Below are 27,994 nucleotides of genomic sequence, written 5' to 3'. Positions count from 1 at the left end.
TGAAGAAAATGGCAAATCACTCCAGTATCTTTTTCAGGAAAGTCCCAAATAGATTCATAAAATTTAGATATGACTGAAACAACCAAACAACAACCACCACCATAGTGCATAGGCACTGGGGGTTCCCAAAGAAGACTAATGACATCAGCAAATGCATCTTTTAGTCAACATGCCCTCTTTTTGAATGTCCCATCCTATTTGTTTCTGAAGAAGCCCATTTTTCAGGAGGGTGATGTCTTGACTTGAAAGTGAATTGGAGGGGCAGCTAGGTTGCCCAGTGGGTAGAGCACCGGCCCTGGAGTCAGGAATACCTGAGTTCAAATCCTACCACGGCAGACACTTAATAATTACCTAGCTATGTGGCCTTGGGCAAGACACTTAACTCCATTTGCCTTGCAAAAAAACTTTAAAAAAAGTGAATTGGATTTAAATGAGGCAGGATTTGCACAATCTTCAACCTTAATCTCTCCTCAAGAATCTTTGGGGCCCAAAAGGAGATGATTCTAGATACACTGGGAGATCTTGACCTTTTTTAAACTAAGGTCTTTCCCAGGTCTCAGTTTGGCTGAGGCAATACCTATTCAGTGATTTAAGGAAATGAGGCAAAAGATGGCCTAGTTTGCCTACTCAAAAAAAAAAAATATGATATATATATCTCAAATTGGGAGGGGAAAAAACCTCAAGAATTTTTGCCAGAACAGAAACAATTAGTATTTACATTCCCTCTAAGCCATCAAAACCTGAACAATGACCAAGTGAGGCTTGGCCTGGGATTTATTATTAGTCAATCAGGGAAAATCAGAGTGATTTGGGTTTAAGACATGGTCAAGTAGCTCTATTTCAATACCAATAGGTTTCAAAGCCTGACTTCCCAATGCTCTATTTCAAGAAATTATAAATTAATCTACATGCAATAAAAAAGTTAATTGTCTTAGTTTTTTTAATGATAGAATAAATAGTTTAGAATAGGAAAAAATAAATCTAGCTCATAAATCCCAAGATATCTTGTGAGTTTTCAATGATCAAAATTTATATTCCTTTGGGTAGAGCAGCCACGTGTAGAGAATATGATCAGAGAAGGGTGAGGAAGGATGGAGGGAGAAGAAGGAAAAAATAAGAAAAGAAGGAAACAAAGAAGAAAAGAAGGAAACAAAGAAAGAAGGAAAAGAGGAAAGGAAGAAAGGAAAGAAGGAGGGAGGGAAGGAAGGAGCATTGCCAGAGTTGTAAGGCAAACACTTGGTAAACTATACAAAATACTATACAATTTTCATTTATTAATCTGTTTCTCTTTTGAATTGTAATTTATACTGGCATATCTCTTGCTGGGTTTATTAAGTCTAAGAAACAAAGATTCCCTTTTTTTTTCAAGGGCCTCTGCTTGTTTGGTACTGTTGAGGTGACTTTTTGTTATGAGGTCTCTGCTATGCTATGGTGATTGTGTTTATTTCTTTTTTTTAGTTTACCCTTTGTGTTTTGTTCCCTGGGAGGTCCTTCAGGAATTTTTCTGAGGAAGGTGTTAGGTCTAGTTTAGTTTTTGCCATAATCTCCCTTGTTCCTCACTGGTTTTAATCAAGTTCTACAAAATGGATTTTAAAATAGAATCAAAAATTTATTGGTAACCAAAAGTATATAGGTACTTCCATGGAACCTGAGTAATTACTGTTTAAAATGACAGCTTTGTATCACATTAAAGAGTCAGTCTCTTTCCTAGGATTCATATTCAGTAAAATTTAACTTGGACCTCTAAATATAGAGAGCACCAAATTATACCATATTCTTAACTATTTATGGGACCCAAATATATGCCCAATACAATCCCTTTTCCCTACTACATAACTAAGAAAGTTGAACTTTGGAGTTATTGAAAATGTACTATTCACTAATACTAGTCATTGTTCAGTGATTCAGATTTCACAGTGGAACCAACAGCTTCATGAAACCATGCCGTTTATGCTGCAGAACTATGCCATGCAGCTCTATGCTTTCAGTACTCCAAGAAAATTCTTTAAAGTAATAGGTGCCAATCTGCACTAGTAGATTGAGTTTCTTCACAAGGAGTTCCCTATACCAATGAAAATACTGGTACTTAGCGGGGCAGCTAGGTGGTGGTGGTAGATAGAGCACCAGCCCTGGAGTCAGGAGTACCTGGGCTCAAATCCAGACTCAGACACTTAATAATTACCTAGCTGTGTGGCCTTGGGCAAGCCACTTAACCCCATTTGCCTTGCAAAAACCTAAAAAAGAAAAAAAAATACTGGTATTTACTCCCAAAATGTGGATAGCACTGCTGCTAAGCATCATAGAACCACAAATAAAAATAATACATGAGGGGTGGCTAGGTGGCACAGTGAATAGAGCACCGGCCTTGGAGTCAGGAGTACCTGGGTTCAAATTCGACCTCAGACACTTGATAATTACCTAGCCGTGTGGTCTTGGGCAAGCCACTTAACCCCATTGCCTTGAAAAATCTAAATAATAATAATATATGCTTATATTCTATGGGAAGGGGGTAGAAGGAAGGATTTTCATAAGGATAGACAGAAGTTTGAAACAAGATAGAGAATGGAATTGTAAGGAGAAATTTAGGTAAAGTGTTATAGGTCTATAACTTATATGGGTGTATAGGAACTGGAGAAGATTTAATAGGATTTCTTTATATATTAAGTTCATAAGGAAGACCTAAAATGGTCATTCTAAAAGATTTTAACCTCTGCAACTGTCTTATCACATATTACAAAAGTGAGGGGAAGGGATTAACCCAGGGTTCCCTTTAGAGGCAGAAGACAAAATCAAAGGACACAATGATTCACTGCAAGACATAGAGCAGAGTCTATGGACAGGTGATCTGGAATCATCAATCTAACTAAAGACAGAACAAGGGGGCAGCTAGGTTAGAGTTCTAGATCTGAAGCCAGGAGGACCTGAGTTCAAATTCAGCCTCTGGCACTTAATAATTGCCTAGCTGTGTGACTAGGCAAATCACTCCCATTGCCTTAAATGAATAAAAGTTAAAAAAAAAAAGACAGGACAAGGCAGCTCACACCTGACCAAATGTTCAGCTGGTCCATGCTTGGCCCAGCATTCAGGCAGCCAATGCCCAAATTCCATCTAGGTATTCTGCAGCAAATAAGTCTAGGCAATTCTTGCAAAAGGAATTAGCCAGTGAACTCAGGTTCAAGTTAGGCTTCCTAGGAATGCCATCTAGGAACAGAGGAACAGAGTTTACCACAAGTACAAGCCCCAAATTCTGAAACTGAAGATAAACATATAAATAAACAAAATGTCCAAAACAACGAAGACTATTTTTGGTTGAGAGGTCAAGAGCACTCATAAGAAATGAACCAATAAATACAAAATAGAATAGCTAGGGAATTAAAATGATAAAGAGAATTAATAACTTAGAACAGATAGTTTTAAACTTTACTAGAGTATTAAATTTCATGAAAAGTAGAATAAAGATGATTAACAGAATAGACATAATTTACAGCAGCAAATATAATAACTTTATGATTTAGGGACAAGAATTCATTATTTGGTAAAAATTGTAGGAATAACAGGAAAGCAGTATGGCAGAAACTGCACATAGACATAATATCTTATACCAGGGCTGTCCAACCTTACTTTTAAAAGTTTTTTTTATTGAAACAACAGACAATATATTTTTATTTGCCATTTTAGTGAGAGTTCTGAGGTAATTAGGCTTTGTTTACTAAAGAATTTGGCAAACCCACAGGGGACCTTATAAAACCGCATTTTGGATAGTCCTGTCTCATATCATTTACCAAAATAAGGCCAAAATGGATACGAGACCTAGATATAGAGATTTTACAAGAACATTAGAAAGACACAGAATATATTACTTATTAGACTTATGGGTAGATACTGGTGATGATGATGTTTGTCCTTGGTTATCAAAGAAGACCATGACATCAGGGAAATGATACCATGACAAGCATAGAATTAGATTTGAGTAAGAGAGTACTGTGCTAAGTCAGCAGCCTCACTTTCTCTTCCAGAACCATCTGAGTCCAGAGGTCAGATATGGATAAGGAAGACTGGAGATGACCCTGGATGCAAGACAATCAGGGTTATTTGCCCAAGGTGATACAGTTAGTAAGTATCTGAGTGTCTGAGGCTGGATTCGAACTCCTGTCCTATTAACTCCAAGGCTAGTGCTCTATGAAGTGCTCCACCTAGCTGCCCCTATGGGTAGGTGAACAATTTATGAATAAACAAAGAAAGCAAAGTTAGCTGTAAAATGGATCATTTGGTTACATTAAATAAAAAAAAGGCTTTGTACAAATTAAAATAATATATCGCCAACATCAGAAGGAAAGCAGAAAATTGGAGAAGAAACTTTATAGATAGTTTATCAGAAAAAGGTCTCGTATATAAATTGTATAAAGAACTTAATCAGATCAAAAAGAATATTAGTCATCCCGTTTGATAAACAGTCAAAGAATATGAACAAGCAATTTTCTGAAGAAACCAAAACAATATATAGTCATATGAAAAAAATGCTCTAAATCATCACTGATTAAAGAAATTTAAATTAAAACAAGCTTGAGATATCATTCTAAATTGGCTAAAATCATTGAAGGGGAAAGCAACAAATGTTGGGATGTAGAAAAACTGGATTTACTGTTGGTAGAATTGTAAATTGATTCAGTTACTTTGGAGAGTAATTTGGAATTATGCCTGAAGAGTTATAAAACTTCCCATACCCTTTAACCCAGGAATAACATTATTATCTGGTACAAGATGGTTAGGGGAAAAAAAGGAAAAGAACCTTTGTGTTCTAAAAATTTATTGCAGTTCTCTTTGTGGTTGCAAAGAACTGGAAATTGTAGGGATGTCCTTCAACTGGGGAATGGCTAAACAAACTGTGGTATATGATTATGACAGAATATTACTAGGCAATAAGAAATTATGAGTCCAATGAATTTAGAAAAACAAAGAAAGACTTGCACAAAATAATGAAAAATGAAAAGAGCAGAACCAAGAGAAGAGTGTGTATGTGTATATATATATATATATATATATATATATATATATATAGTATCAGCAATAGAATGACTTTGAGCTAATAAGTTATTTTGACTATTCAGAGTACCCAAATTAATATATAAGGGACATATGAAGAAAGATCAACTGCATCAAGAGAAAAAATTAAATAGAAATATGTATAGAATAATTTACACACATTACACACACACACACATATATAATGTGAGCCATCTGCAGGGTAGCAGGGTGGGGTGGGAGTAAGGAATGGGAGGGAAGAAAAAAAAAGAAATTTACTTGATAATTTTGTTGTATATTTGTTTTTTACAGTTTCTAATAAAACATATTTTTACTGTACATTATAGAAATGCTTGTTTTATTTCATAAATTAGAAATTTATACCATAAGGCAAGAAAAATCAAAATGTTGGGGAAAAAAAGATGAGGAATATATTATCAGAAACAACTGGTATAGAAAGCTCATCAAAAGAGAAACTAAAAATCATTGAGCTACCTATAAATCATGAGCAAATAAATAAATAAACAAATAAAAGTTTATATATCACATTTCTAGACATCATAAATGAAAACTGCTCAGATTCCTTAGATCCACAAGGAAAAGTGAAGACAAAAAGAATCCACTAATCATCTGAAATACCCTATAAAAATAAATATAACTATAACACAAGGTGAGGGGCTGAAACACAATCTATCAGGATTCAGATAAACCCCTCCAAAACAGAAGTAACAATCCCAATTTTAGACAAAACTAAAGGGATATGATAAAAAGACATGAGCATGGAAACTACATTAAGCTTAAAGGCAACATAAATACTCAATTTCAACATTTAACATACCAAATGGGGATATGAGTGGCTTTTAAGTCATTGAGCAGTTAACAAAGACTTTTACTTGACTCTACAATAGAAGGATATTCATAAAGGAAATAATAACACTTAGATGCAGCCAACCTCATCTTGATATGGAAGCATGTCTAGTTAGTGATGCAGGATTTGGTAATTCATGTAGTCTTGGCATATCTGCCAAGTTTGCCTTGACCATGCCCCTATATGATTTATCTTTTTTATGACTTTAGATGACTAGGAAGTCACATTCATATAGCCAGGGACTACAAGGAAAGAAGGCAAAATTTGAGCATTATTCTCTGCCTTCACCTCCTAGGTGACCAAACCTGCCCTCATCATCTTTAAGGAAAAATTAGCCTAATCCCAGTAATTTGAGGGTGGGAGTGCAGAGAACCCTGGTCCTATCACACATTACATTTAAAACTTAAAGAAAAAACTCATTGAATTATAGGGAGAAATAGACAAAACTTTAAGTACTCTTTTCAACACTATACAAATATAAACAAGAAACAAGTTAAAATTCTAATAGAACTTAAGGGAAAATAGAATATTAGGGGTTTTTTTTTAATGAATATTGAATGGGAAAGAAAGGAGTTTATGTATTTTTCAAATGGTACCTTTGTAAAAATTAATCACATACTGCTGCCAAAACCCCTCAAAAACAAATGCAGAAAAGCTGAGTTAATAAAAATGGCAATTAATGAACAGAATGCAATAAAAGTCATCTCAATAAAGGCCCTTTAAAGAAACAACTAAAATATAATTGAAAAACATAATTAAAAAAAGAACTGGGGAGTTGCAAGGATCATAGAAACAAATGTTAAATAATATAAAAACAATGACATAACCTGCCAAAATATATGTGATGAAGTTCAAGCAGTTCTTAGGGGAATTTTTCTATCTTTAAATGCTTTCAGCAAAAAAAGAAAGAAGACAATGATAAAGTAGACAGGAAACTAAAAGAAAAATTATAAAAGCAACCAAAAAACTCAACTGAAAGAGAAATTCTAAAAATTAAAGAGATTATCAAAAAATCAAAACCCCAAATCCTCCCATTGAATTGACAAAATTGTGAACTTAAAAACTACTAAAATAGGTAGAGTTCAGGAGGATGATTTTTTTGAAATTAAGAGGAAAACCAAATTATATAAAAATTGAATAAATTCATAACAAAGATGAAAAAATTATTTTGCCTAATTATATACCAACTAAACTGATTAGATGCTAATATTCATCTATTATTTTGTAAGTATCCAAACATTCAATTATAAAAAGAAAATCAGAAAAGCAACAAATCAAGAGAGATCAATGCTTACAAAAATATAAACTATCCAGATTAATAGAAAAAGAAATTGATTATTTAAACAGCCCATCAAGTGGGACTATAACTGAGTATAGTATCCTTCATGGTTTCAATAAGTCTTCCTTTTTCCCCAGTCACATCAAGTTTCCACTTCCCCAACAACAGGTGGTTAACAAAGATTATACAGTACTGTACTAATTGACCCCATATAAGGAAGAATACAAAACTCTCTCTCTCTCTCTCTCTCTCTCTCTCTCTCTCTCTCTCTCTGATAAGGTAAAACAAATTATCTCCCTTTGATAGGGTAAAACTGAATCTGAATAATTATGCAAATAGAGATTGAAAATGTTTTGCACCAATTGGCTAGATAGTCGGGAAAGATTGTGAGCCCAACTATCTGGCCAATAGGTAGGGGAGCAGGGGATTGGGACTGTGTTAGGGGCTAGGATAAAAGGGGCTTGCACACTTCAGCCCTTTGCACTCCTCCTAGAGCTGTAACTCATGTGTTATAGGTTGTGCCCTCTTCTCCAGAAGAGCAAACAAATTTTTTGTTCTCTGGTCTGGGTCTTCTGATTATTCTGTTTAAGAAGAACCAACATTGTAACTCACAATTCTGATCCCACATACCATCATCAGAAAAAGAAACTGATTATACCATAAATAAAAGAAAAAATTAATCCAAGACCTAATGAATTTAGGAGTGAATTCAATCAAATATTCAAAGAACAATTAATTCAAATACCACACAAATTATAAAAAATAGGGGATCCTTCTAAACTCTACGATACAAAGTCTTCTATATCTCTAAAGGGAAAAGACAAAACAGAGCTGTAAAACTATAGACCAAAGGTCTTAGTGAACAATGATGAGAAAATGTGAAATAAAATATTAGTAAATAAGTTATAACAACATATTTCAGACATTATATACAATGATCAGGTTGGACTAACAGTATGTATGGAGGGCTACTTCAATATAAGAAAAACTACTGGGTTTTGTTCAGTTGTTTCACTAGTGTCTGATTCTTCAGACCCCATTTGGGATATTCTTAGAAAAGATACTAGAGTAGTTTGCCAATTTTCTTTTCTAGTTTATTTTATAGATGAAGAAACTGAGACAAACAGAGGTTAAATGACTTGCCCAGGGCCATACAGCTTTTTGGTGTTTGACACCAGATTTGAATTTAGCTCTCCTAACTCCCACCTATCCATTGAACCACTATTTTCAGAAACTGCTCAGTCCATTTCTAGACAATTGGAGTCTTTACAAATCTCTTCCCTCACATCAAGCCTATTTGTGATTTTGATCTTGGAGGGTCCATATACAGCCAATACACTGAAAAATTTGAATGAGTTTATAGGGAAAACAAACTTTTGTTGGGAACTTTGTATCTTCCTCTGGAAGTTATGGATATGTGCCTTAGCATTTCTTGGAAGAGTCATCTCAATCACTGAGGGAACTCCATTGTTAGTTTAATAGACATTTAATAAATATTTGTTGGTTTGGATTGAAGGAGTCACTCTTCTGTGCTGGTCAGACTCCTTTGGACTTTCTTCTCAGGGACCCAAAATATGCAAAAAACTAAAAGCAGAACTGGATTAGGGCAAACCGGAGGGATTGAATGGAGCACCTCAGCTTTTCCTCTATTATCATCTTCCTTTCCCTTGAGGGAAATAGTCCAAACCCAGATCCTATAGGTCTTAGGTTTAATTGAGCCCCCTACCACCACCTGTCTCCTTTACCATCAAACTCTTTTTTTTAAAGCTTTTATTTTATTTATTTCTTTATTTTTTAGGATTTTGCAAGGCAAATGGGGTTAAGTGGCTTGCCCAAGGCCACACAGCTAGGTAATTATTAAGTGTCTGAGACCGGATTTGAACCCAGGTACTCCTGACTCCCGGGCTGGTGCTTTATCCATTGTGCCACCTAGCCACCTCACCATCAAACTCTTAAGGTAGAGTTGGTTAGAAAAAATAATACTGCAAAGAATAATAGGAATAAATATTCAATGCCTAGGTGAAAACAATAAACATGATCTCTTTCTCAAGGTACAAATGAAAATTGTTCACTATCTCCAATTACAAGACAGTGTGTTTTATAATTCATATTAAGCAACTACTATATACCAGTGTTCTAAGAAAAACCAATACAATGAAATAATTCCTTTTTTTTGAAAGATTCTAATAAGGGAACCAAGTACATTTATAAAAAGCAAGACAAATAAATTAAGCATATACAGAGTGGTTAAATACAAGGTAGTTTGGGAGGAACAGCATTGGTACTTGGTAGAGAGCTAGTAAGAAAATGAAGTGAAGGGAACACAACTGGAAAATAGGAGTGGCATCTTCACTTCTCTCCTATTGGATACTTCAAGAGCTGTATCCTCTGGTCTTAAAATGTGGATTTACTGGCTCATAGCAGATCTGCTCTTCCTAGGTAGCTGCAATCTTTGGCTAAATGTGTCATTGGGTCTGAGCATTTCTTGGCCATGGATACCAAACTTTGAAATGGTTCAGTTGAAACTGCAAGAATGCAATTTTCTTCTTAGTTTGAATACTTGATATGAGTGCTTGTGAGTACATCATCCCCTGTAGAGTCCTCTGACATGGAGTTCTCATTTGTACTTCCTTAAGACTCCCTAGAGCTAAAAATGATGGAAAGATTTTGGTCTTTATCTAAAATTCCATGGGCAAAAGAATTCTCTTTGAAATATTATCTTTGACATATTTGTTCATGAACTAAGATTTCCTCCAAGTAAACCAAGTAGCAATGGGAGTCACTTATCTCATCCTGGGTGATCAAAAGAATCTGAATCCTAGGGTACCCAGGGTGAATCTGGTGTTTCATGTATCACTGGAAAGATTTTAAATTCTTTATGTTTCTAAAAGAGTCAGGGACCTCTTCCTAACTTTAAGCTCTGTGCCTCTTTGTGGGTCAGCACTGGCTCAAACACATAACCCAATTTAATTCCTTTCTATTCACTGGTGAACCTCATCTCCTTGCTTAACTCATGAAATTTCAATGAAACCTATTCATGGGACCTTAACAAAATGGAATCAACCATCCATGCATGCTTAAATACTATATGAAGCATTTGCTCTCAATGTCAAAAAAATCAACAAACATCTATTATGCACTATTTGCCAGATATTATGAAGATGAAAGTGGAAGTTCTTGCCCTCAGGGAAGTTTACATTCTATATATCATATACATTTATAATCATATATATATATATTTTATGTATGTGTACAAAATCAAGTTTATCATAGCATTACCTGCCTGATGTCATAGTCCTCTTTAAGAATGAAGGACAAACACAACAACAATGTAGACAACATATAAATGATAATGTAGGCATCTACAAAATGAATGAAAAAATAAATGTTGGAATCATTAAAAATAATTTTTAAAAATGATTGGGAGATAGAATATACTAGAGGCTGGGGGAGATCAGCAAAGGCTTCATATGAAAAATGTTATTTGAACTGAGTCTTGAAGGAAATTAGGATCTTAAGAGGGGGAGGCATGAAGACAGTATACTCCAGACTCAAAATATAAGAATAATACTAGGAGTTGAATCCTTGATAATGGTGTTGTGGAGCCTATGTAGCACTGCCATGTTGTTGGCTTGAAAAAGAATTCCTCTGAGATTGACTGGGCCATACTAGAACCATTTGAATGTTGCCCTCTAGAATCCCCTGGGATGACCTCCTAACTGCTCAGAGCCCAAACGGAAGGAAGCAATAGCTCTTTTCTGATCATGAATATTAAAATAGGAAGAGTAAGGCTGTGAAGGGAAAAAAATAGAGAAGACGCCTCCTCCTATCCTCACTTTCACAGAGCCGGGGGTCCACAACTGTGGGATATTGCATATATAAGCTGATTTTTAAAAAGATTCATCGACTTTCCTGAATGTTTGCCACTTCTTTCTCTTTTAAAAAAAAATATTATAGGGGATAAACTGTCTGGGAAGAGGTAGGAGAAATGTTGGTAATATAAATGACAGCAATAAAAATCTATTTTTTTAAAAAAGATCAACTATGTGATAAGCAGTTTTCAAGACACTGGCAGTTTGAGCAAGGGAGTTCATGTGCTCAAGGGATTTTATGTGCTCAAGAGATACTGTTTGAGAAGGAAAAGTACCTGCCCTCCATCAGTTTAGGGAATCACATAACCTTGGATTGAAGAGACCACCTAGTCTAATTTGTACTTGAGCATCTGTACTATCCTGGAAAATTTGGGTCACCAAGCCTTTTGCTTGAATACTTCTGTTACAGGTGCAAACTGGGATAGATCCTTTTTTTCCTGATGTGCAAGGAGACCCTTTAATAAGAATTTTGCTTAAGACTTCATTTTTACACTTAACAGAGCAGGGGAGATGCATAGCGAGAACAGCTCTCCAGCATCAATTCCCTCAGGTATGGGAAGCCTCCAAGAAGGTAAAATAATCCTCACTCCTTCCTCTTGGGAGGTTTCTCCTTATCAGATGGTTGATTGCCCAGCAACGCCTGCCCCTGGGGCATTCACCTGAAGTGAGTTGGCCCAGCTAGGTGTGTCCATCAGGACCTGACCCAATTCTTTGCCTATCATAGCCTCAGAAACAAGCAAATCCACCTGAAAGAAGAGTATGGAATCAAGCTCTGGATTGTCACTGAGAGAAACTCAAAGAAGAACAGGATCTGGTACTAAAAGGTCAGAGCAAAGTAAAACCAAATGCCAGTGACTAGATTTGTTCTCTAGTCTGTGGGCAATTGTTCTGTACAAGTGTCTCTACTATCCATAAGCTTCCATTAATCTTTCCCATCTGGCATTTTTATATCCTATTAGTATAACAGAGATAACCTCATAAAATTCAGAATCAGTTTGCTGATTAAATTGTTAAAGAATCCTATTGAATCATTTTCAATCACATCCAACTCTATGTGACCCCATTTGAAGGTTTTCTTGGCAAAGACACTTGAGTGGCTTGCCATTTCCTTCTCTAGCTCATTTTGCAGATGTGGGAAACTGAGGCAGACAGGGTGAAGTGACTTGCCCAGGGTCACACAGTGTCTGAGGTCATCTTTGAACCCAGCACTGCCATGTTGCTGGCTTGAAAAAGAATTCCTTTGAGATTGACTGGACCATACTAAAACCATTTGAATGTTGCCCTGAATGATGCCATTTGAATGGGTCTACCTGACTCTAGGTCAGACACAGTCTATTCACATAGCTGCCCTTCCTCCTCTGTAAAATGGGGATATTTTAAAGATATTTATGTTATTGAAGAAGAAAGAACTTTGCAAACCTTAAAAAGCATAAGTTTTAAAGTGATGGTTTGTAGCACTTAAAAAAGAAATAGTGAACAATTATGAGCAAGAATTGTTTTTTAAAGAACAACTTGTGGGAGATTAACCTTTTCTAATGATAGATTAGAGGATGTTACCAACATAGCATATTGGGACTTTAGCAAAATTTTTCACAAAATTTTTCATGATATCCATGAGAACTGAATGGAGAGACAGATTAAAATGATGGTACACTTTTGTGGGTTCAAAACTAGTTGAATAGGCTCCAAGAGTGGTAATTAAAGGACTGATGTCATAATGCACCAAATATTCTTAAAGCTCTTCCATGGTCCTGAGCTAGATGCTACAAAAAATATAAAGTTTATGGTTTCTGCCCTGAAGGAGTTTGTAGTCCAATAGAAATAGCTATATCACCATTATTGCATTATCAATGTAGGTTAGGATATTCCTAAGTAAAGTTCTCCCTGAGAGATATGGGGAAAATTAGTTCTATAGTAAAGGGAAAATTATCAAAGGTCCCATAGAAGGCAATTGAGTTGAATTTTAAAGGATGGGCAGAAATGAAAAGCAAGAAGAGAGGGAGATTATTATAGACTTAAGTAAACTTGAACAAAAGCATGGAGACATGGAATACCCTGATTTTCAGTGGAAACAAGAGTTTTTCAACTTTGACTGAAGCATGATATAAAGATAGGGTGGTGGTTAGGTTGTAAAAGGCCTTGATCCAAAAAAGTTTTAACATTACATAGGAAGCAACAGGGAGCCATAGAAGGTTTCTGAGCAAATAATTTCCATTACTAAATCTGTACATAAGAAAGGTTATTTTGGAAACAGTTTAAAGGATAGATGGTAGTGGAGAGAGAATAGGAATGGAAAGATATGTTATTATAAATAAGTTATTATAGTAACCTAAGTCTGAAGTAATGAATGCTCAAATTAGAGTAATGGTAGTAGAAAAAGAAATGTACAAATGGTCTTTTGTAACTACTTCCTCTGTGGTTTAATATGGTTAGTTTTTTTTTTAATTCCTTTGGCATTTCATTCTTGTTACTCTTTTTTTCTCTTTGATTTCCTCTAGTTCATACCATAGTTATTCTGGATTGCCACAGATTTTTGGAGTAATGGTACACTAGAAAGAAGACTGGATTTGCAATCAGTAGATCTGGGTTTCTGACATCACCAATGTGACCTCAGGAAGGTCACTTTTGCCTCAGAATTCCTCATATATAAAAAGAGGCAGTTGACTATATAAAGATTTTTTTTGTTGAATGTTTAAGATCCTTCCTAATTCTAAATCTGTATTCCTAATCAAGGGTATTATAGTATTTTACAACCAACTCCCCAAAGGAGGGAAAAAAAGTGTATACAATACACACTTTTAGGTTTAATCTATGTTTACTAACATTTTCTCCATCTCTTTCTTAAATCTAGACCATAAACAAAATAATGAATCAAGCCCTGTTTTAAAGTATTTGCCAAGGTGTAAATTCACACACTGAAATTTTAACAATGGACTCTCAGGCACCCATAAAAGCTTATTCCAGCCAACTGTATAGGCAGGATCATTGATAACCAGTCATCTTGACCTCTATCCTGCTACTGAATTCTGATGACTCTGAAGGTCATCGTGAGGCTGCTGACTTTGGACAGCTCTGTCTCAAATCCAACTCATTTACAAGTCAAGCCATCACCCTCCTGATGTCATTAGTCCTCTTCAGGAATGATCAACAGCCTCAGCAACTGTACATAATTAAAGGTTTTCTATTTATTGTTTTATTACCCAAATACCAAACATACTTTTCCCCCTTAGAGCTCTAGAATTAAATTTGTTTTACAACTCCCTCTGGCCAGTAAGAGTTCCACCAAAATTCTAGAGGGGCCCCCAAAGCATTTCTTTCTAAATAAGAAAACTACATCTTATACCCACAGTCTATGGAAAAACCAGGGAGGCGGTGGAAGCTGGCATTCATCACTTCGCCATTCAGGAGAAATAAGTAGCCATGAGTCTGAGTACCATAGCCATGTCAAAGCAATCCTGCCAAACGTACATATTTCTATAACCATCGAGTGGTATCCTGCTGAGTGATAGATGAAATGTTCTGAACCATGCTTCTCCTTTGAATAATAGACCATTGACAAGATCTTGCTCTATTTTGTCTGTGTCCTAAGATTTCCCAGTGGTAAGCGTCCAAGTCAGGGCAGTGCCAGACAGAACATCTATGTGATGACTTTTGGCTACTCTCAACTATTTATCTAATTGAGGACCCTAGAACACTAGCTCCTAAAATTGCTACCCAGAGGGGGGGAAAGCGAAAGAGGATTACATCACTATTACTGTTGTTATTCCCTGATCAGATGATTATTAATTATGCTTCAATTAAAGACTTGCAGGTCTTTACAAGCATTAGTTCATCAGTCCTCAAAATGCCTGAAGGAGGGAGGCCAAGAGCCAGCGAGACTGCAGATTTGCAGTGAGATATGTTTCTGAAATCCTGTGATCTTTCTTTCCCCTTTCCTACCTCTTACCACCAGCCACCTTCCTTCTGATGACCCCCGTGTCCTTAGACGTGTAAGAAACACAAAGATGTCACTGCTGGGTAAAGCCCCTCCACCTCTTGGATTCAAGGTCTCAGCTTCCTCCTCCAAAAAAAAAAAATTAAAAAGAACTATAGTTATCCCAAGTCAGAAAGGATCCGGTGGAAACAGGGCACCATGTGGAGTAGGAATACCCGAATTCAAATCCCAATCTGCCACTGTGTGACCTAGGGAAAATCCGGTCTCCTATCGGCTTTTATTTTACTGTTCTGCAAGTAGGTTGGGATGGAGATGGAGATCTCTTCCAGCTTGGAATCCATACTCATCGGACTGGGATCTTTAAGCTTTAAACCCAAGATCTGAATCCCAAGATGCTCTGAAAAATCCCATACAAAATACAAAGTGATGGCTGTTCCCTTCTTAACCATCTCTTGGGGACCAACGGGAAAGGGGGGGGCGATGTTGGAGGGAAGGGCAGGAGAAAGAGAAATGGGTAGCTATTCAAGAGAGCCGGTTTCCCCTCTTCTGGTAGACTGAGGGAGACAAATTCCAAATACCGGGATGCATTTTAATGAAGTCGGAGAGCCCCACTTGGGTTGGCACTTCATCCCTGGCAGCTGGGGGAGAGAGGAGGGCAGGCGGGCCTGTCCAGCTTCTGGTAATGAGGAAATCTTTCTGGGGGGCAGGGGGAGGAGGCCAAAGAACAAGGGGCGCAGGCCGGCCTCAGGGACAATGAGCGGTGCGCCGCCTCAGCCAGAACCTTTCAGCCCGGCCCCGGGCACAATGGGTTGCCAAGGTGCCGGGAGGGCCCCGTGGTTACCTTGCAAGCCCCGCCCCTTGACAACCCCATCCTCTGGGCCCCCAGCCTCTCCTCACAAAGGAATCCCACAGCCACGGAATATTGTCAACATTCAGCCAAACCACAAGGCAGAGGGAAAATACATCCCCTTTAAAGAGAGCGGGTGAGAGGGGCAACGGCAACTTCCCCCAAGATGATTTGGGGGTGTTTTTTTTAAAAAAAAGATGAAGAAGAAACATTATTTTTAAGTAGACAAATGTAGGCACCCTCCTCTCCAGAGGGTCCCACCCCCTCCCCTCCTTGCTGGCAGGGCCCTGATTAGAAGCTTGAAGTGGAGAAGGAGAAAAGCAAGGGGCCTGAGGCAAAAAAGAAAAGCTTATCAAAGAAACAGATCAGTGTTCTAGTCCTGAGACCTTGCCTGGGAAAGGTTTTACCAATTAAAAGGCCCTTGAAATAAGTAAATAAATAAATCTCCTGTTAGTTAACCCGCTCAGAGTTTGGGGAAAATGTCCTGAGGCTTTCTTCTAAATTAGCCATCACCTCTACTGTGGCCTTTTGAGTAAACTGAAGTGAGGCAATTAGCCTGCCAATCCCGGGCCCTCCCCACCTCCATCCCTCCCGGGCCCCCACTCCGCCAGCCCGGTCAGTAATCTGATCTGAAAGAGATAAAGCCCCGCTTCCAGGGCTGATAAGCACCCCGCCAAAGGCCGGCTCTGTTCCCTGGGTGATAATTAAAGCCCTCAGGAATCCAACCAGTGCAATGGTCAAAAGGACAAGGACAAACTGGATATTTTTTCCAATGCCATTGCAGGTTTTCAAAAAGCACCTCCTATATGGTCGCAATGTACCCCAAAGGGATTAGTATTTTCCCATCTTCTGGTTTTAAAGGGCGCAACCGGACCATATCAGCACATGACTAATTTGGCTAACTTATAACTGGCAGGCCTTGGGCCTCAAGTATGTAGGAAATAATTTCCCGGTCTAGAAAGAAGCAAGTTTGGGGGTATCATACTGAGGGAGCCTCTGAAAGAAAAGCCTAGAAATGAGAGAGCTCTTCGGAAAAGCAAGATGGGCGCTTTAAAATGATCAGTTTTAGGGAGAACGTCCTATTGTCCAGGTTATCAGAAATAAGAGGAAAAATCTGTATTTATGGTGAGGGATGGGGATGAGCTATTAAATAAAACAAGGACGCCGGACTCCGAAGTTACCCCAGGGTTTCCTAATTGTCCTAAAAATAAAAGTTGAACATTATCTTTTAAAGTTTGCACAATTAACCCACTGATTCTAGTGGATTTAGAATCGAGAGGCTGGTATGATCAACCTTGCTGCCTGTGTGATCTTGTACAAGTTACTTAATCTCTAGGGGCCTCAGTTTCCCTATCAGCAAAATGAGTAGTTTGAACTAGAGGTCCAAAGACTTTATCAGACTGGACACCAAAGGGGTGAAGAGTCCCTGGGCCAGGTCTCAATTTATGATCCTATGGGCATAAAAAAAATATAGAACAAAATAAGACCCATTCCAGAAGGAACCATTAGTTCTTTTTCATTCCTCTATTGTTGTTCTTCATTTTTAAAGACTCTGACTATAGGGAGGTGACAACCATGACAAGTATATGAATTGAATTTGAATGGGGGGAGGGGTTGCTAAATCGCCAACCTCAGTCTTCTCCTCCAGACATGCATCCGGATGAATGGAGATGGCCCTGGATGTGAGGCAATCAGGGTTAAGAGACTTGCCCAAGATCATACAGCTCAAGTCAATTGTCTGAGGTCCAATTTGAACTCAGGTCCTTCTGACTCCCTTGCTGGCCCTTTATTCACCTTCTTCATCACCTAGTTGCCCTCAATTAAAGGTCTAGATTTTCTGCCTAGCAAGAGAAGAACATATAGCTGTAGGTACACAATGATTATTCTCTCTAGTGTTTCAATTAATTGGAATGTACACTCTCTTTACGTGCTGAGTTTTTACCTATCCCTTAAAACTAAACTCACAGAATATCAGTTAGAAGCGACCTCAGAAAGTAACCTTTTAAATATGTACTAAGAATCCCCCAGAAAACATATCTAGTGGGCAGTCATCTAGTCTTTTGCTAAAGATCCCTAGGGAGATGAGGAATGCTTCTAAGGAAGTTTTTCCTCACAATAAACCTCAATCTACCTCTCTTCAGCATCTCCCCATTCTTCCTAGTCCTGCTTTCTTAGGCCAAATGGACCAAGTTTTATCTGTTTTTTCCTATAGTCCTTTAAATAGCTGAGGACAAAAAAAAAAAAAAAACCATAGCTGAGGACATTATATAGACTGTCTCCCTACCAAAAGTCTGGAGACTAAACATCCCCAAATCCCTTCAATTTCTCATATAGCAGAAACTTCCAGTTCATTATCATTTTGGTCCATGTTTCTTAGACTTTCTGTATGTTATTAAAGATCTTAACAAAATATGGCATCTAGAACTGAATCTATTATTGAAAATGAAGTCTGACTGCACCACTAAATGTCCCTTGACCTAGATACTATTTCTCTTTTAATGCAACCTTAGATGACACAAGAGCATCTTTGGCTACCATGTCACACTATAGACTCATTGAGCATGAGTCGCCTAATAGCCTAGAACTTCATCACATCTCACTTATCTTTTCCTTGGATTTTTAAAAAACAATTTTATAAATGTAAGAAAATATCCCTATTAAATTCCATCATGTTAGATTCAGCCGGCATTCTGATTTGTTAAGATTTTTTGGATCCTAATTTTGTCATGAAACAAATTAACTATGTGACTTTGGAACTCTTCAAATTTGATGAATCTACCATCTCTCTCTCTCTCTCTCTGATAGAAATGTTAACTAGAGCACTGGCACTGGAGTCAGGAGGACCTGAGTTTAAATCTGACCTCAGACACTTAATAATTGCCTAGCTGTGTGACCTTGGGCAAGCCACTTAACCCTCTGTCTTAAATAAATAAAATTAAAGAAAAGAAGAGAGAAATGTTAAAATAGTACAGAGTCCAGGGTAGACACCCCACTTGACTTCTTCCCAGTTGTTTTTGAACCATTTAGAGGTTCTTTTTGGATCTGGCCCTTTAACCAGTTTTAAATCTAACTATATTCTTGTTGAATCTACATTTTTCCATCTAGTCTACAAGAATAGCATTAAATGCTATCTCAAATTCTTTGTTAGTAGGGGTGGCTAGGTGTCGAGGTGGATAGAGCAGTGGCCTTGGAGTCAGGAGGACCTGGGTTCAAATCTAGCCTCAGACACTTAATAATAATAATGACCTAGCTGTGTGACCTTGGGCAAGCCACTTAACCCTATTTGCCTTGCAAAACCTAAAAAAAGAATTTAATTAAAATTCTTTGCTAGTAAACTATATGGCTAACATTTCCTTTATCTACCAGTTTGATATAACAATCCTGTGGATTGGGTAAGCCTTTTGAAAGGAGACTTAAGTCACTACCACAAATTACATTTCATCCCAGTATGGGAAAACATATGAGATCAGGCCTGGAGGGCAGGGTATTACCCTTGCAGATAGAATCTGAAGTATCTCTTGAAGGAAAAGAGAAAAGTTATTTTGAGAGGACATAGAATAAGTAACATTTCTTTGTTTTTCTTTGTTAGAGATATGGCATCTTGGGACAGCTCTGGAAACCACACAAGAGAAGTGACCTTTTCTAGCTGGGACTGGGATCCTAACCTCCCAGCTAATTGTCAGAATTTTCTATCTCTAATTGGGAGCAATATCATGAACCACTGATATGTTGCAGAAGTACAATTCCAAGAGCAGAATTACTATGAAGTAGGGACCTTTTAACTCTTTCTCATGAGGATGACAAACCTAATATAAAATACTATATTGTATTATTGTTAACTGTATATTTCATAACCTCCTACCACCCGTGGTTCCCCCATTAGAGTATAAGATAAATGAGGGTTGGGGACCAGTCTTGTCCATACTTTGTATTTCAATAAGTTCCTGGGCCAATGCATTGGACATAACCATTGACCTGTATGGTGATCTGAATTGATTAATCTTGTGTCTAGGAGAGGAAACAGTAATGTTGAATTGAAAGAGCCCTCATCTGGGAGGGTAGATAACTAGGTGCTAAATCTGGTTCTGCCATGATATTGCTCTTCAGTTGTTTTTCAATTGTGTCTGAGTCTTCAAGACCCCATTTGGAATTTTCTTGGCAAAGATTCTGGAGTGGTCTTTCTTTTTCCAGTTCATTTTTACAGATGAGGAAATACAGGCAAGCAAGGTTAGGTGACTTGCTCAGGATCACACGGCTAATAAATGTCTGAGGCTGATGATGTGACCTTGCGCAAGTTACTTAATCCCATCTGGAAGTCCCTAATTTTCTATCATTTGCTTCATGATTTTTTTAATTTTTATTTTTTTGGTCTGAACCTATGATTTCATTGTTATAGGGAACTACCAGGTAAGGAAAATTCTTTTACCAAAGCAAGTATTTCATAATTTATATATTGTCTTAAAGAGTTACCTCTGGCACTTTGCCCTGGCCCAATCTGCATCAGAAAGTGAATTTGAATGGTCTTCTGGAGGAAGCCCATTCTGTATCCACTATCTCATATAGACTCTTTTCCTCAATAAAATTAGAATGAAAATGTGCCATTCTAAGTACCAGGTAAAGTTTTTATTGAAGACAAAGTGAGATAATATAACAGGGTCACTTTTATTGATAGCCTGTGATCATCATGATGCCTTCAAAAACCACAACCATCATGGTAAGTCAATAGGTTGGAATTGGGTGCTAATGAGATTAGTCTTGGGTTCAAATTCCCTAATTCAATTGTCTGCTTTCGATTCCTGAGGGACAGATTAAATCACCTGGGTGGGCTGTTGTTAACCTACAGCCCAGGGTCCTTCTTCATCCTTCCCTTACTCCCAGATACAACTTTTAGAATAATGGCAAATAAATACTAGGGATGACAAAGAACCAACTCCAACAGTTGGGCCCCTTAAGAGGAGGCATGTTCTGGTTTAGTCATGTAATATCATGTGTTTAGTCATGTAATATAACTCCCTGGAATATCTGGTCTGTGGTTGTGGGGGTGGATTAATGAGCAGAAATTGCAGGCTCAATCATTATTCCTCAGTTGATTTAGGGAGTCTGTGTTGTGATTTAGGATATTATATTTCACTTTGTAGTCAAGCCTCCTAAAGTTACTTTAAAAAAAATACCAATCGATTAGGTAAAGTCCACAGCCCAGATGTTGTGGTCCCAAGAATGTCATTTGACAGTTTGTTTTGACATCCTAATTTAAAAACTGAACTTTGCCCCTCCCCCAGTTACAACCATAAGTATGCAGATAAACTCCAGTTAGGTACGCAGCTGAAACTACTTTGTAGGTGAAGTCAACTGAGGAAAAAACCCACCAGGAAATGCAACACAAGATCAATCCTATTTCTGTTAGTTGCTACCACTATACAAAAGGGGAAAATATAATGATCCTGAAAATCCAAAATTTCCAAATCAGAATTCTCTGTGCTTTTTATTATTTTAAGTTTAGTTATGTTCAATTTTTAGCAACTTTTCAAATATTTTTTTTTGTGTGATTCAAAAATAGACACAACCATGGATTTTGTGAGAAAACCACTGTGTCCCTGTTTAAATGTTTCTTCAAATGTAAGTAAGAAAGGGTTAAGTCCCTTCAAGATTTATATGACTGGGCCAGGCTTTCAGAATGGTGACAAATCTATAGAAAGAATACTAAAGGAGTTGGTGAATAATTTAACCATTTGGGTAAGGCCTGAGCATTTTTTTATTCACAGGAAACCTAGTTATGGGAGTTTGGTTGCCTAGGAAGTCTTCTGATTAGATAAGGACAGTGACTAGGACTGGGCTGTCTGCAGGTGCCTATACATTGAGTAATCTTTAATCTCCCTTTCTAGTTTAAACCAAGTCACAAGGAACAGAAAAAAGTTTCTCCCTGTACCAAGATTACAGTGAAGCATTCCCCCGTTTAATAAATGTTTTAAGGATATGAACAGGATATTTTCAGATGAAGAAATCCAGACTATTGTTTTAAGTATTTTTTATTCTTATGACATAATTGATAGCCACATATTAAAATGCTACAAGCCACAAATAATTAGAAAAATGCAAATTAAAGGACTCCATCTTTCTACCTCACTTTTATCAGGTTGTCAAAGTTGGCAAAAGAGGAAAATGACAAATTCTGGAGAGGATGCTGGAAAACAGAACAACAATGATGGAGTTCTGAAGTGGTCCTGCTATACTGAAAAGCATTTGAAACTATACCCTTAAGCTACATGCCCTTTGATCCAATGATAATGACTACTAGCCTTTAGAAAGAGGAAAAAATCTATGTGTATAAAAATATGTATAGTAACTCTTAATGTGGTAATAATTGTCCTTCAGTATAGAAGACCATGACTACAGGAAAGTGATTTTATGACTTGCACACAAGATTGATTTAAATGAAGGGGCATTGTGCAAAGATGCCATTCTCACCCCATCTTTGTAATGTGATACAAATAAATGGAGGCTAAACAAATTATGTTACATGAATGCAATTGAAAACTGTTGTAAATGAGAAAAGGGACAGTTTCAGAGAAGCCTGAGAAGATTTTTCTGGAGTGATGCCATGAAGTGAGCAGAAACAATGGAACTGTTTCTACAGTAACAGTGTAAGGAAAAAACAACTTTGGAAGATTTCATAATTGGGATCAATGTGGTAAACAATCGCTACTCTCAGCTCTGTATGCTAGAACGGAGATGATGGACTCGAAATGCAGAATGAAACATAATTTTTGGAATTTGTTTTGCTTAACTATGAATATTTGTGACAATGATTTTCTTTTACTTTTTTTCCAATTGAGGAGAGAGGTGGGAGACTGAAAATGCTTGATAAATTACGAAAAAAGTAAAAGTAAAAAACAAAAAGCCCCAAAGATAGAAAAGGAAGGCAGAGTGAAAAAGAACCAACTGAGAACTAATTGAGAAAGCCCAGAAGACAAATTAAATCCTTCTCTCTGATTAGTTCTACAGCAAAAAGTCTAAAGCCACTAGAGAGGAATTTAAAGGGGTAGATACGTATTGAAAACACAGCTGCTCTGAAACGTCAAAATGCCAGAACCAGAACCAGAACCAGAACTAGAGTCAGGGAGCTAGATAAATACCTTTTTTTTAAAAGAGCTTTGATTAGACTTTGAGGAAAAGTTCAGAATGAGTTAGCCTCTTCTGACAACCTGAGATGGATTAAGCATTATTTACCAGGTAAAGCTGAATTAGGAAGATATCCAGTTGTAGCTAGGTGTTTGCATTTCTTTAGTTCTGGCTAGTAGTCTTTAAATATTGTTATGTAGATGTTAGTAATTAGTGATTGCCTAATCTGCAGCTGTGGCCAGGCTCCACAGTTCTTTTGGTGGCAGCTAAATTGCAGGCCCAGAGCCTGAGAGGAAATAAGCAGCTTTGGAATCAATAGACTATAAACCCAAACCTGTATGTGAAAACAATTTTTTTTTTGCTTTAATTGCCACCCAGGTAATGTAGTAGTATAGGATTGACCTAGAATTGATAAAATCCTAAATTTCATTTTTCAATAAAATATAACACCAATTATCAAATGGTATAATTATCTACTAAGTACATAAATATGTGTTTATAAACATATATACACATATGTATATATTCACTGTATATATTTATATATACCCACTCTATCTGACTACCTGTTCATTCATCCATCCATCCATCCACCCTCTTACTATCTGCTTGACTCTTCTTAATAGTATTTCTGACTCACCAATCTACAAGCATTTATAATCACTTACTCTCTGTCAGGTCAACTAGGTGATACAGTGGATAAAAGTCTGACTCTGGAGTCTGAATTCCAATCTGATCGAAAACATTTATTAACTGTGTGACCCCAGACAAGTCATTCAATCTTGTTTGCCTCAGTTTCCTAAAACAGCAAACCACTTTAGTATCTTTGCCAAGAAAATGCCAAATGGGGTCACAAAGAACAGAAATGACTGGAATAACAACAGGAAGGATGAGGTTCATGGCAGTAGATTCCATTAAAGAAGAATCTTAGTATTTAGTATTCTCAATGGAGACCAAATCTTAGATAAAAAACAGAAAAGTACTTGTTTATCTTGATATCTAGAAAAATGACTTCACCCTAAGATTCCATACTTCAAAAATACTGGACTTGGGGGCTCTCCCCATCAGAACCCTAGAAATTATACAAACATACAATATAGCCCTTTAAAATTTTTAAAAAATTTTTTTAGCATTCTGCTTTCTTATTGCAGGGTAGCTCTCTCTGTATAATTCTTGTCTACCAAACTTAGATTGCAAGTTCCTTGTGGGTGGTGACCACACCTTACTACTTTATTGAATCTCACAAATTATTAGCCTAGGACTGAATATCCAGAGACTAACAGTGTAATTTCCTGTTGATGAGGTTGTGTCCCGGTTCTTATCAGGCACAGAACAAATGGCATCTTATTGGTGGAACTGCTGAAATAATAGTCTCCACGGTCGCAGCAGAGCAAGGCAAATGAATGAATGGAACTTTATTTTCCCACATGGATATCTGCTATTGAAAAGGGAATAAAACAAATCTTAGCTACTCCCAGAACAGTGTGAAACTCTATAAAGCATAGGAGAATAACTTTGGAACCATTGTAAAATTGCCCAGGTTTCACAAGTGATAAGTGTTATAGAATGAGATAGGTGGATAGATAGCCACAAAGTCAGTTTTTAAGACCCCCTAATTTCATCTAAAACAGTGGCAACTACCTGCTATTAAAAATATATAGCACGTGCATTAATGATTCAAAACCAGAGTCCTCTCTGCTTATTAGTTATTCTAAAATTCATCCAAAATACATGTGAGGAAGGAAGGAGGGAAGAGGCATTTGTTAAATTGCTGAAATAATAATTTACCATGTGCTCAGACACTGTAGTAAGTGCTTTACGAATATCATATCATTGTATTCTCACATTAATCCTGCAAGCTGTGAGCTTTTTTTTATCCCCATTTTCCAGTTAAAGAAACTGAGGTAAATAGGACAAGTGACTTGCTAGGGTCTGAAATCTGTACCATTCAGACATCAGGCAAAGGAACTGGATATGTTCAGCCTGGAAAAGCCAGGTTGGAAGGGAGTGAGGGGGACAGTGAGGATGACACCATATGGATAAGGAACAAAAATTTTTCTTTCTGAATACAGGGAATAGAACTAGGATCACTGAGAAGAAAATAGAGGGAAGATAACTAGAGCTCTGCATGAGAATATAGTTATCCTAATAGAGTCATCTAAAAATTGAGCTGTTCTATCAAGGGATAGTGAATTCCCTATAACTAGAAACATCTAAGCAGAAGATGGATGAAGACGGTATCCATTGTCTATGTTTGTAGAAATGATTGATGATTTGAATAGATGATCTCTGAGGTACTATCCAGATTTAAATTTATTATGCTATGATACTCTTGTGTCTTAATTTTATTATTTTTTTACAGGGCAATAGGGTTAAATGATTTGCCCAGGATCACACAGCTAGGTAATTATTAAGTGTCTGAGGTTAGATTTGAACTCAGGTCCTCCTGACTCCAGGGCCTGCGCTCTATCCACTGCACCACCTAGCTGCCCCATGTTACTCCTTAATAATGATATTTGTACTTTGCTTTTAAAGAAGACCATGACACCAAGTAGGTGAAGCCATGACAAGCACGTGAATTGGATTTGAGTGAGGTGATACTGTTTTAAGTCACCAGTCTCTCTTTCTCTGCCAGACCATCTGGTCCAGTGGCCAGATATGGACGATGATGGCCTTGGTTGGAGGCACTAAGGCTAAGTGACTTGCACAAGGTCATACAGCTAGTAAGAGTCAAGTGTCTGAGGCCAGATTTGAGCTCAGGTTCTCCTGATACTAAGGCTGGTGCTCTATTCATAACACCACCTAGCTGTCCTATACCCTTATACATATTCTACTTCAGCCAAGTGGTATTCTTTTTATTATTCTATATATGTATTTTATGCTTCCTGGTTCTGTGAGTTAGTTGGTTGTTGACTTTCCCTATGTCTATGAGGGATATGTATTGTTTTGCCCATAGAAGTTATGTGTATCCATATGGCTAGACTTGGCTTCCAAGGAGGCAAGAAAAGATATCTCTACAGACTTCTTCAACTCTTCTCCAAGAAAGACTTTGATTCCTGTAGGAGGAGTAAAGGAGATTGAGGCCAGAGGCTGACCACTCTTCTTTCTTCAGAAAAAGGATATATCAGGCTAGGACTATATATATCTGCTTCCTTAAATATTGTTAGTCTGGGGAAAATAATTTTTAAATTCAAACTATGCTGCTGATTGCTGTTCTTTAATGGAGAAGTACCCTAAGCTATATCCAAAGCTCGGCTCCCTTCCTACTAGATACCAGTTCCATAATGATTACACATAGCAAATAGCAAATAAACCCTTTTATCCAAAAAGAAATCAAAGTATACATGGGAGAATATATATATATTTACATATATATATATGTATATATATATATATAATAAATGATGTCTTCCACTTGAAGCAAGAACTCATTTCTTCCAATGAGAAGAACCTTAGGACCCTTTGAGTTGAGTTATATGTGGAATGCCCAAATGTTGAATTATCCAGCATTTAAAGCCTTAACCCCAAATATAATCTCCTCCGTAAAGCTTTCCTAATCACTCTAGTCAGGAATGACCTTTCTTCACTTGAATCTCATATGATACATCTTTTACATTTTCATTATATATTATCTTATAATACAGTTACTTGAAATTCAGGGTATTATAGATTAAAATCTTAAAGGGTCCTTATAAGTAACCCAATCTTACCTTTTTATTTTACTTATAAGGAAACTGAGGTCCAGACACATTAAATGATGTCCAAAGTCACAGAATTAGTAAAAGTGGAATTGGGCTTCAGACCTTATTCCAAATTCTTATACTTTGTGTGTGTGTGTGTGTGTGTGTGTGTGTGTGTGTGTGTGTGTGTGTGTGTGAGAGAGAGAGAGAGAGAGAGAGAGAGAGAGAGAGAGAGAGAGATTCCCTCCTAGACTACAAACTCCATGAGGAAGGGAACTGTGTCTTTTCTAAACTTTTTATCTGCCCCCAATCCCCAGTAGAGTGGTCTCTACTGTTTATTGAATTGAAATATTATTTTTTGTTTTATTTTACTTTCCTTTGTTTTTAAAGTTTTTTTTTTTTTTTGGAAGGCAGTGGGGTTAAGTGGCTTGCTAAGGCCACATGGCTAGGTAATTATTAAGTGTCTGATACTAGATTTGAACTCAGGTACTCCTGACTCCAGGGTCAGTGCTCTATCCACTGCGCCACCTAGCCACCCTGAAGTATTGTTTTATTACCCAAAATAGTCACTAAAAAATGTTTATTGAACCTAATTATCTACCTCACAAAAATAGTTTCATTTTATAGTTTGTTTATGACCTCAGTTTCTAAAGGATTGCTGCTTGAATTTTAAAGCCCTTCACAACCTGACTGCCACCAACCTTATCTTTTCAGCTTCATTGAATATCATTCCCTTTCCTACAATTTATTGTCTTCTAAATTGACTTACTGGGTTTCATGCATGACAGTCCATCTCCTATCTCTGGACCCTTCAACTGCTTTTCCCTAATGCCTGGAATGAACTAGGTTCTCCACATCTCTGCATCATAGAATCCCTCATTTCCTTCCAGACTCAGTTCAAGCAACATCTTCTAACACAAAACCTTTCCTTATCTCCCAGCTAGTAGTGGTTGTCCCCCCCAGCTGCTTTATATTTAACAACTTTTTAAATTATCCTATATGTGTTGGTATGTATGTATATGTATATATTCCCATATATATTCTTATATGTACATCTTTTTTTTAGGTTGGTTTTTTTTTTTTTTTGCAGGGAAAATGAGGCTAAGTGGCCTGTGCAAGGCCACACAGGAAGGTAACTATTAAGTGTCTGAGGTCAGATTTGAACTCAGGTACTCCTGATTTGAGGGCCAGTGCTCTGTCCACTGAGCCACCTAGCTGGCCCCCCTTATATGTACATCTTGATTCTCCTGATAGAATATAAGTTCTTTCAGAGCAAAGATCCTTCCTTCCCTTCTCCCCTCCCTTCCTTGCTCCCTTTCTTCCCTCCCTCTTTCCTTCCTTCCTTTTCTCTTTCTTCTTTCTTCCTTCCTTCC

The 27,994-nt window shown here is 37.2% G+C and overlaps 2 long non-coding RNA genes across 2 annotated transcripts in view; one reads left to right on the top strand and one right to left on the bottom strand.

Moving 5' to 3' along the window:
• Positions 1-15,760, bottom strand: part of LOC141491744 (uncharacterized) — an 80,727-nt gene extending 64,967 nt beyond the window's left edge. Inside the window, exons 1-2 of the long non-coding RNA XR_012469739.1 lie at positions 15,554-15,760; positions 14,981-15,101 (exon numbers count right to left, since the gene is read on the bottom strand). This is a non-coding gene — a long non-coding RNA (uncharacterized LOC141491744). The remainder of the gene's footprint in view (positions 1-14,980; positions 15,102-15,553) is intronic.
• An 89-nt stretch (positions 15,761-15,849) lies between these two features.
• LOC141491743 (uncharacterized) lies at positions 15,850-23,378 on the top strand. Its single transcript, XR_012469738.1, has 3 exons — positions 15,850-15,958; positions 19,412-19,589; positions 21,956-23,378. It is a non-coding gene; the product is annotated as an uncharacterized LOC141491743 (long non-coding RNA).
• The last annotated feature ends 4,616 nt before the right edge of the window (positions 23,379-27,994 follow it).

The sequence above is a fragment of the Macrotis lagotis genome, chromosome 6 (genome assembly GCF_037893015.1).
Source record: "Macrotis lagotis isolate mMagLag1 chromosome 6, bilby.v1.9.chrom.fasta, whole genome shotgun sequence".
NCBI lineage: Eukaryota > Metazoa > Chordata > Mammalia > Peramelemorphia > Peramelidae > Macrotis > Macrotis lagotis.
This window is presented reverse-complemented; position numbering and strand designations above follow the sequence as displayed.